The sequence below is a fragment of the Porites lutea genome, chromosome 12, assembly GCF_958299795.1.
Source record: "Porites lutea chromosome 12, jaPorLute2.1, whole genome shotgun sequence".
In the NCBI taxonomy this organism is placed as follows: domain Eukaryota; kingdom Metazoa; phylum Cnidaria; class Anthozoa; order Scleractinia; family Poritidae; genus Porites; species Porites lutea.
The window spans coordinates 10513146-10519827 of NC_133212.1; positions in this window are offsets into that span (position 1 = coordinate 10513146).

Sequence of the window (6682 nt, forward strand, 5' to 3'; positions counted from 1 at the left end):
CAGTTTTCCAGAAAGCTAAATTGTTCCCAAAGTCCTCCAACAAAAAGATATACTAGAACTCAACATATAAGACTCCAATTTCCCTTGCAACTGAAATATTAATGTAAATTAGTTTTCATAGGTTCCATTCATTCTATCTCTGTCATCTCCATTGCCAACTTGGCAAAACAGTCATTCACTACCATCCTTCAATCTCTACAGTGTCTCCCTCTGATTGGTGGTTCTCAAACAGAGCCTTGTGTGGCTGGAAAGACCAATTCTGGAATGACAGTCCTTTCCGCGCAGTAAGCAGGTGTGGTCTGTTGCTGGTCTATCTCCCTGATTTCGGGCCTTCCTCTTTTGTCTCTTTGCCTCCGCCTGTTCGGCAAGTGTCGCTTCAAAACCCTGCCTGCCTCCAAGCTGAGTGGCCTTAGGCCAGGGTTTCCTATCCGTTGAAGAAAATGCCCAAGGCCTTCAGGCCCCTCGTGCAGACATCTTTATAGCGTAATTGGGGCCTGCCAGTGGGGCGGTCTCCTTGAACTAATTCTCCGTAAAGGAGATCCTTTGGTGGACTTAAGAGGGGCAGTCTTCTTCTTTGGTCGGCCTAAGGTCTGCTTAATATCCTCATACATCCCCTTGATGTTGCCTGTATCAGCTGCTGACCATCTCAGAGCAGAGGTGAAGTCAGGTTTGCACATCTCCTTAGCTGCGTGTCATCTCCTCGGAGTGGCACTCTGACCAGTTGGTAGTCTTGTTCAGATCTTCCTGCCGAAAATGGACTAGGAAGCGCTGTGAACAGCATTATCTGATGTGTTAGCATTGGGTGAGCCTGAACGATTCCTCAAGTGCACGTGCAAATTCCTCCACTTTACCCTGTTTATGGGTTTTGCTAGGCCTTCCCTCCTTTTCTGTGCAATACAGTTTCTCTGTTCGCAGTTTTACTCTGCTGCACACTAAGGAAGTGGTCCGCATCGCAGTCAGCACCCATGACACTGGGAACTGCGTTTGGTGCTGGAAGGGCTAGAGCGTCTAGTAAGGATCAGGTCAAGCTGGTGCCAGTAAAAGCAGAACAGCGTTATAAACTTCAGCGAAGAACGGAACATCTATTTATGATAAACAAAGGCTTTTCACCAATCAAAAGGTGCCTAGTATCTAAGATGTTTAAACATATGCGTTAGAGCTGGGGGGAAGGCAAACGCATCTCTTCGGTATGGGAATCAACCGTGACCCCGGAGAGTGTTGATTACCGAGTTCCGAGTCTCTCACGAATAGCCGAGAAATGTACTTTCCCATTGAAATCTATTTGTGTCCAATGGATCCGATGGACTCCATTGGCACCATTTTCTACCCTCTCATCCAACATGAGTAGAATTTTTCTAAGTTTCCCACGAATAGAAAATGAACTTTAATAGTTTCCAATGGATCCGATGGACTCTATTGGAACGACTTTCTACCCCCTCATCCAACATATAATAATAATCTATAAGTCTCAGTCACGAACAGAAAATGAACTTTTCAATTGGAATCTATTCGATTCTACCCCCTTCAAACACCATGAGTGGAATTTCTCTAAGCCTTTCACGAATAGAAAATGGATTTTTCCATTGGAATCTATTCGTGTGTACTGTCCAGTGGATCACCTACACTTGGTAGGATGTTTCACCACTAGACTTCAGGTTTTCCAATGGAATGCAAGGGGATACGACTGGAGTCTAGGCGACAGTATTGGACAACCCTCGATTTCTTTGCAAACAATATTCACTTTGACATGTTTGACGTCGATAGGTGAAATGTCAAAGCTGAGGAAAACATGAAACTCACTTCGACTTCTTTCTTCTCTGACTGCCGACCTTTCGACTTCCGACTTCCGAGTGTTGACTTCTCACTTCCGAGTCTTGACCGCTCGAAAAACAACTGGTTCCTGGTTCCTGAGCATAAAGGAACACGAAAAGACCTAAAACATTGGAGGACATAAATCAATTCTCCAAGATGATCATAACTGCAGGAGTTTAACTGATTACGCAAGGTCTGCAAAGATTCTCTCGTTGCATGCGGCTACTTACTATTCTTCTTTTGAACAAACTTGAAAATACTGGGAACCACTGATAAACAACGCCGTATGTGCCGATTTATGGCACCGAATCTAACAACCCAGATTTGGTGTGAGGATACTTAGGAGCACAAAACTCTAGGCGAGGGCAGTCCCTTAAGGGATGCATGTGAGCAGAGCTTGTAAAGTGGAAGCCTCTTGCGGGTCCGTCGCAGTACAGGCGCAGTTTCGACTCCAAATAAAGGATATTTTCCCCAGAAGCAAGTGTAGGCGAAAACTACGAGTCGGACAACCGGTAGGTTGGAGAAATGGTGACTTGTTAAAAATACTTGGTATTTTGGTACCTGTAATCATTTCTGCTGCCTATCCTAGCTCACCAATGTTAAGAATGTGCATTATCTGGTTTCTATAGACAGACAACCGTTCCCGGGATGCAATCTGAAAAGTGATTGCCAGAGTGTATATATCACTGCAGTAACACCACCTGACGCTTGGTCAATAACGCCGTCATATTTATTGTCCAAGTCGGTGGCACCCATTCTCTCCTTTTTCGCTCCTTGATCACACTTGTCTCGCACTTTGCACTCGTCTGCCTTTCGCTTTCTCGCGGCTGGACAACGGTACTGTTTTGAAGATCCTTGCGTTAAGGCGCAAAAATATACCACTTGCCCTGCATGCGGGGGTGACAAAATCGCCAGGGGCGTAGCCAGGCATTTTTTCCGTTTAAGCCTGGGGGGATAAAGGATCAATGGTAACTTATGCACGGTTCATGATCATAAGGGAAAGAAAGACTGTGCAGCTGAAATCAGTGGCGGATCCAGGCCTTAAGATAAGGGGTGAGACGGTCATCCGGACCCTGAGATAAGGGGGGTGCGGTTCTAAAAGAAAAAAAGTTTTTTGGCCCTTTGGGCCTCAGTTTGGTCTTAAAATGAATTGTCCATGGGTGGAGAATCGTGGAAAGATGGATGAGGAAGAGACAGTCAAGGGCAGTGTTCTGCAATGGGAGTTGAGGAAGCAATACCCAGGGTATAACATTGACCAGTGTAAAAATTATTGTCATTGATGTGCGAGGAGGTTGGTGGTCAAAGGAACTTGAGCTGAATATGCTCGTTCAACATAGTACTTTCAAGGCAACTGTTGTTTAACTGCTTATTATAGCTGAGCATAGTATCGCAATAGTGACGAAAAATGTATTACTTTTTATTTCTTAGTTGTATTTTATGAGCTTCATTTTTATCTTTCTGTATCATTGATTTTTTTTTTAATTTACTTTTGTAACATTCCATAACACAGTTCGTTTTTTCAGCGTAGGCTTGCGTTTTATACCGCATAATAATATGAGGATGATGATGATAATATTTGTTATATGCCACAAGTTCAAAATATGTTTTGAAATGTGCGTTTTGAACACATTGAAATGAACTAACAGCACACTACACCTAACAGCAGGTTATGGACTCCTGATAACAGTAAGGCCCGCTTCAAACGTCGTGCCACTGCGCCGTGCCAAACTAAATTGATCGAATAAATTCGACTTTAGCACGGCAGTATATCGTAGCGCGACGTTTGAAACCAAGTCAGTGCTACTGCCGTGTAGCACGGAAAGCCTTGCCGCGCTACACGGCAGTAGCTCGACTTGGTTTCAAACGTCGTGCTGCCGCCGTGCCGAACTCAATCCATAAATTATAAATACATAAGAATACATTTAAAAGTTTGCTAAACCGTTCCTTTATTTTTGTGTTTTGTTTTTGGCAACAGCTGTTCTATTCGACTGAATTTAGTCGACGTCTGAAACCAAGTCGTGCTAGTGTCGTGTGCAGTCGAGCCTCAGTCGAGCCAGCTTAGCACGACAGTAGAACGACGTTTGAAACAGGCCTAATTCTAATAAAAATAGTGTCTGGATATGGTGTTTCCCTAGTGCTTGCTTCAAATGATTCAAAAAGATAACTTGATTTTCATGATATCAACTTTTTTGCGAAAGTCCAAAGTGAATGGTAGCTTGCGAAATTTATCGGTGACCCTATACAAGTGTAATTTTTATAGAACAGCACAAAAGTGAAACCCCGTAAATGACCTAATAAACGGTCTAGGGGGAATTAGTTTCTCTCTCGGCTGGGGGTGGGGGCATTCAACAAAGTTTTATATGGAAAGGCTCTGCCCTGAAGTCCAACCGCTTAACTTTTGACCCTTAATATTATTTTTGACAAATAAAGTATCACTTTGACATACCTGTTTTTAGTAGAACACTGCATCTCTTTAAAGTGCTGTGAATGCACCGTCTTTTTAATACGATTAAATCACTAAACCAAGACATTTCTTGTCTTTTTGACAGCCATAAGATGGGCCTATTAGCCCTTTAGGTCCTTCTACAGACTGAAATGACAAATTTCCCTACCATTTCATTTAATTCAACAAGTGAAATTCCATGTTTTCCACGTACCTGAAGCCTGAAAAAGGTAGAGCCTCCCCGTATACCGTATTTATTCGATTAAACGCCCTGGGCGGTTATTAAATTTTTGGGACCTTGAGAGGAGGCAGTTATTCGAGGCTGGGCTCTTATTAGATTTTCACCATTTTCAGTAAGGATAGTATATTTATTTTGCAACAAAATAATAAAAGGTAATAACCAAACGCGAGGATGTAACAGCAAGGTTTCTGTAAAATAATCTGAAGAAAACTCTTCGGGGGAGTCTATCTCTTAAAGTACTTATTCAATTTCAGTCTCATTGTCACTCAAGTCAATAAGTGAATTCTCTTGCATTGGTGCTGGATCCTGGATGTCCGACATCGTAATGTCGGCAACCAAATGAGTTGGGGCAAATGGGTAAGTCGCCTGAGAGACAGATACAGCTACTTTGAGATTTTAGTGGGAGTAGGAGGGGAGCCAGGGGGGTGGGTTGGGATTAGGTGCTTATTCAAGGCTGGGCGCGTATTAACTTTTTCTGCCTTTAGGATGAGCGCTTATTCGAGGTGGGCGCTAATTCGAGGTTGGGCGCCTATTGGAAAAAAATACGGTATTTATAGGTAGTGCCGGGCCCCGGTCATAACTTTAGTTCATTGTAGTTGCAATTGCACATTTTGCCTTCAATGGTGAGGATCTTTGCATTGCTTGTCATGTGGCTTGGAACTGTGTTGATTCACACTTTACTGATTTACTGTCGGTCAGTCTTTCTGCAAAGAACATTTTCTTCCCTGAGCCAGATTTGCCACAAGCTCTCTCTTTGTATAGGGTACCCAATAGGGTTCTTCAATTTCGTAATCCCGACCCAAAATTTCGAGCAATCCCGTAATCCCTAGGGTTATTTTTGGCATCCCACATCCCAAGCATACTTTCAATCTCGAGACTCCCCTCGATTTTACTTTCAAATCCCAAATCCCGAGCTTCAAATAAGCCCCAATAAGGGCGAAACAGCTGTCCATGGCTGCCACTGCCAGTGTGATACGGCTGTGCGCATGCGTGAGGTACTGGCCAGGTCGTGGGTTTTCGTATTTGTGCCCCTTGCTTTAAGTTTGTCTTCTTCAAATAAGAGAAATCCCGGGTCCCGGAAAACCTATTTGGGACCCTTTTTGTAGTAGTCACACAATTAGGGCAGTAATTATTTCCAAATTGTACAGTTTGTGACAGGGTTTTACGACTGAGTGCAAGGTGAATGTTGTGTGGAAACAGGGATGGAGGGGGGCTGTCCTTAATATCAGCGTCTTAGACTGGAAGAAAGAGGCTATATATATTTTAACCTTTATACAGGCGATTTCAAGTTAACTGTTAGTCGTATTGTACTCATTTTAGAGCCCCTCTCGATAATTACTGCACAGTGGTTAAATTAGAAAACTTGACAAGATTTCAGTAACATCATATGTCGACCTCAGTCCCTAATACTGCTGCACGGGCTCCTTCACAAGCTCCAAGTCTACGCCAAAAATATTGTGTAGTGGAATGGCATTCACGGGGAGTGGAATTATCCTGTCTTATGCGAGTTGTTACACTGTATGATCTTGTACATAAAGGTGTATATTTGTATTTGGCTCCTACTTTAACTTCTCAGTTTTGCTGTAAGACAAGTTTTTTTTAATATCACGCCATCAAAAAATGAATAAAAATGAAAACCAGACAATACAGGAAGTCCAGATTCCAGAATCTGGGAAATGAAAGAAGATAAATATACAAAAAGCCTCGCCAAGAATCAGGTCAGTGCGATAATTTATATCCGAGATATTCGGAAAAACGTTTTACCCAAATTTATAAGGTTTGTATGGAGACGCCACGTTGGTGTCCCTTTGAGGGGTACAAAATATGGCCGCCGGAAACCAACAGAAACATCTGTTTTTGAGTTTTCCTGCTTTTGCGTGAATTCGTCGCTTGAGGAACTCAAAAAAGAAAAAAAACAAGGAATAATGTTTAGATGGCAAAATCTCAAAAAATCAGTAACGTCTTTAACCCACATAAGAGCTCTCCCGGCCGCCAGCCAAATTCCTGGAAATTCAAGCGTCTTCTAACGCAAAACGATGAACCCTATACCGAAAATTTGTGTAAATAAAGGTTTTTAGTTGCTATAATACCTCATGAAGAGTAGAAACTCAGAAGAATCGATAGCTTCTTAGTTTGAATTTTGGTGACGTCATGTGAAAACCGCTAATTCTTCCTTCAGTTTGTCA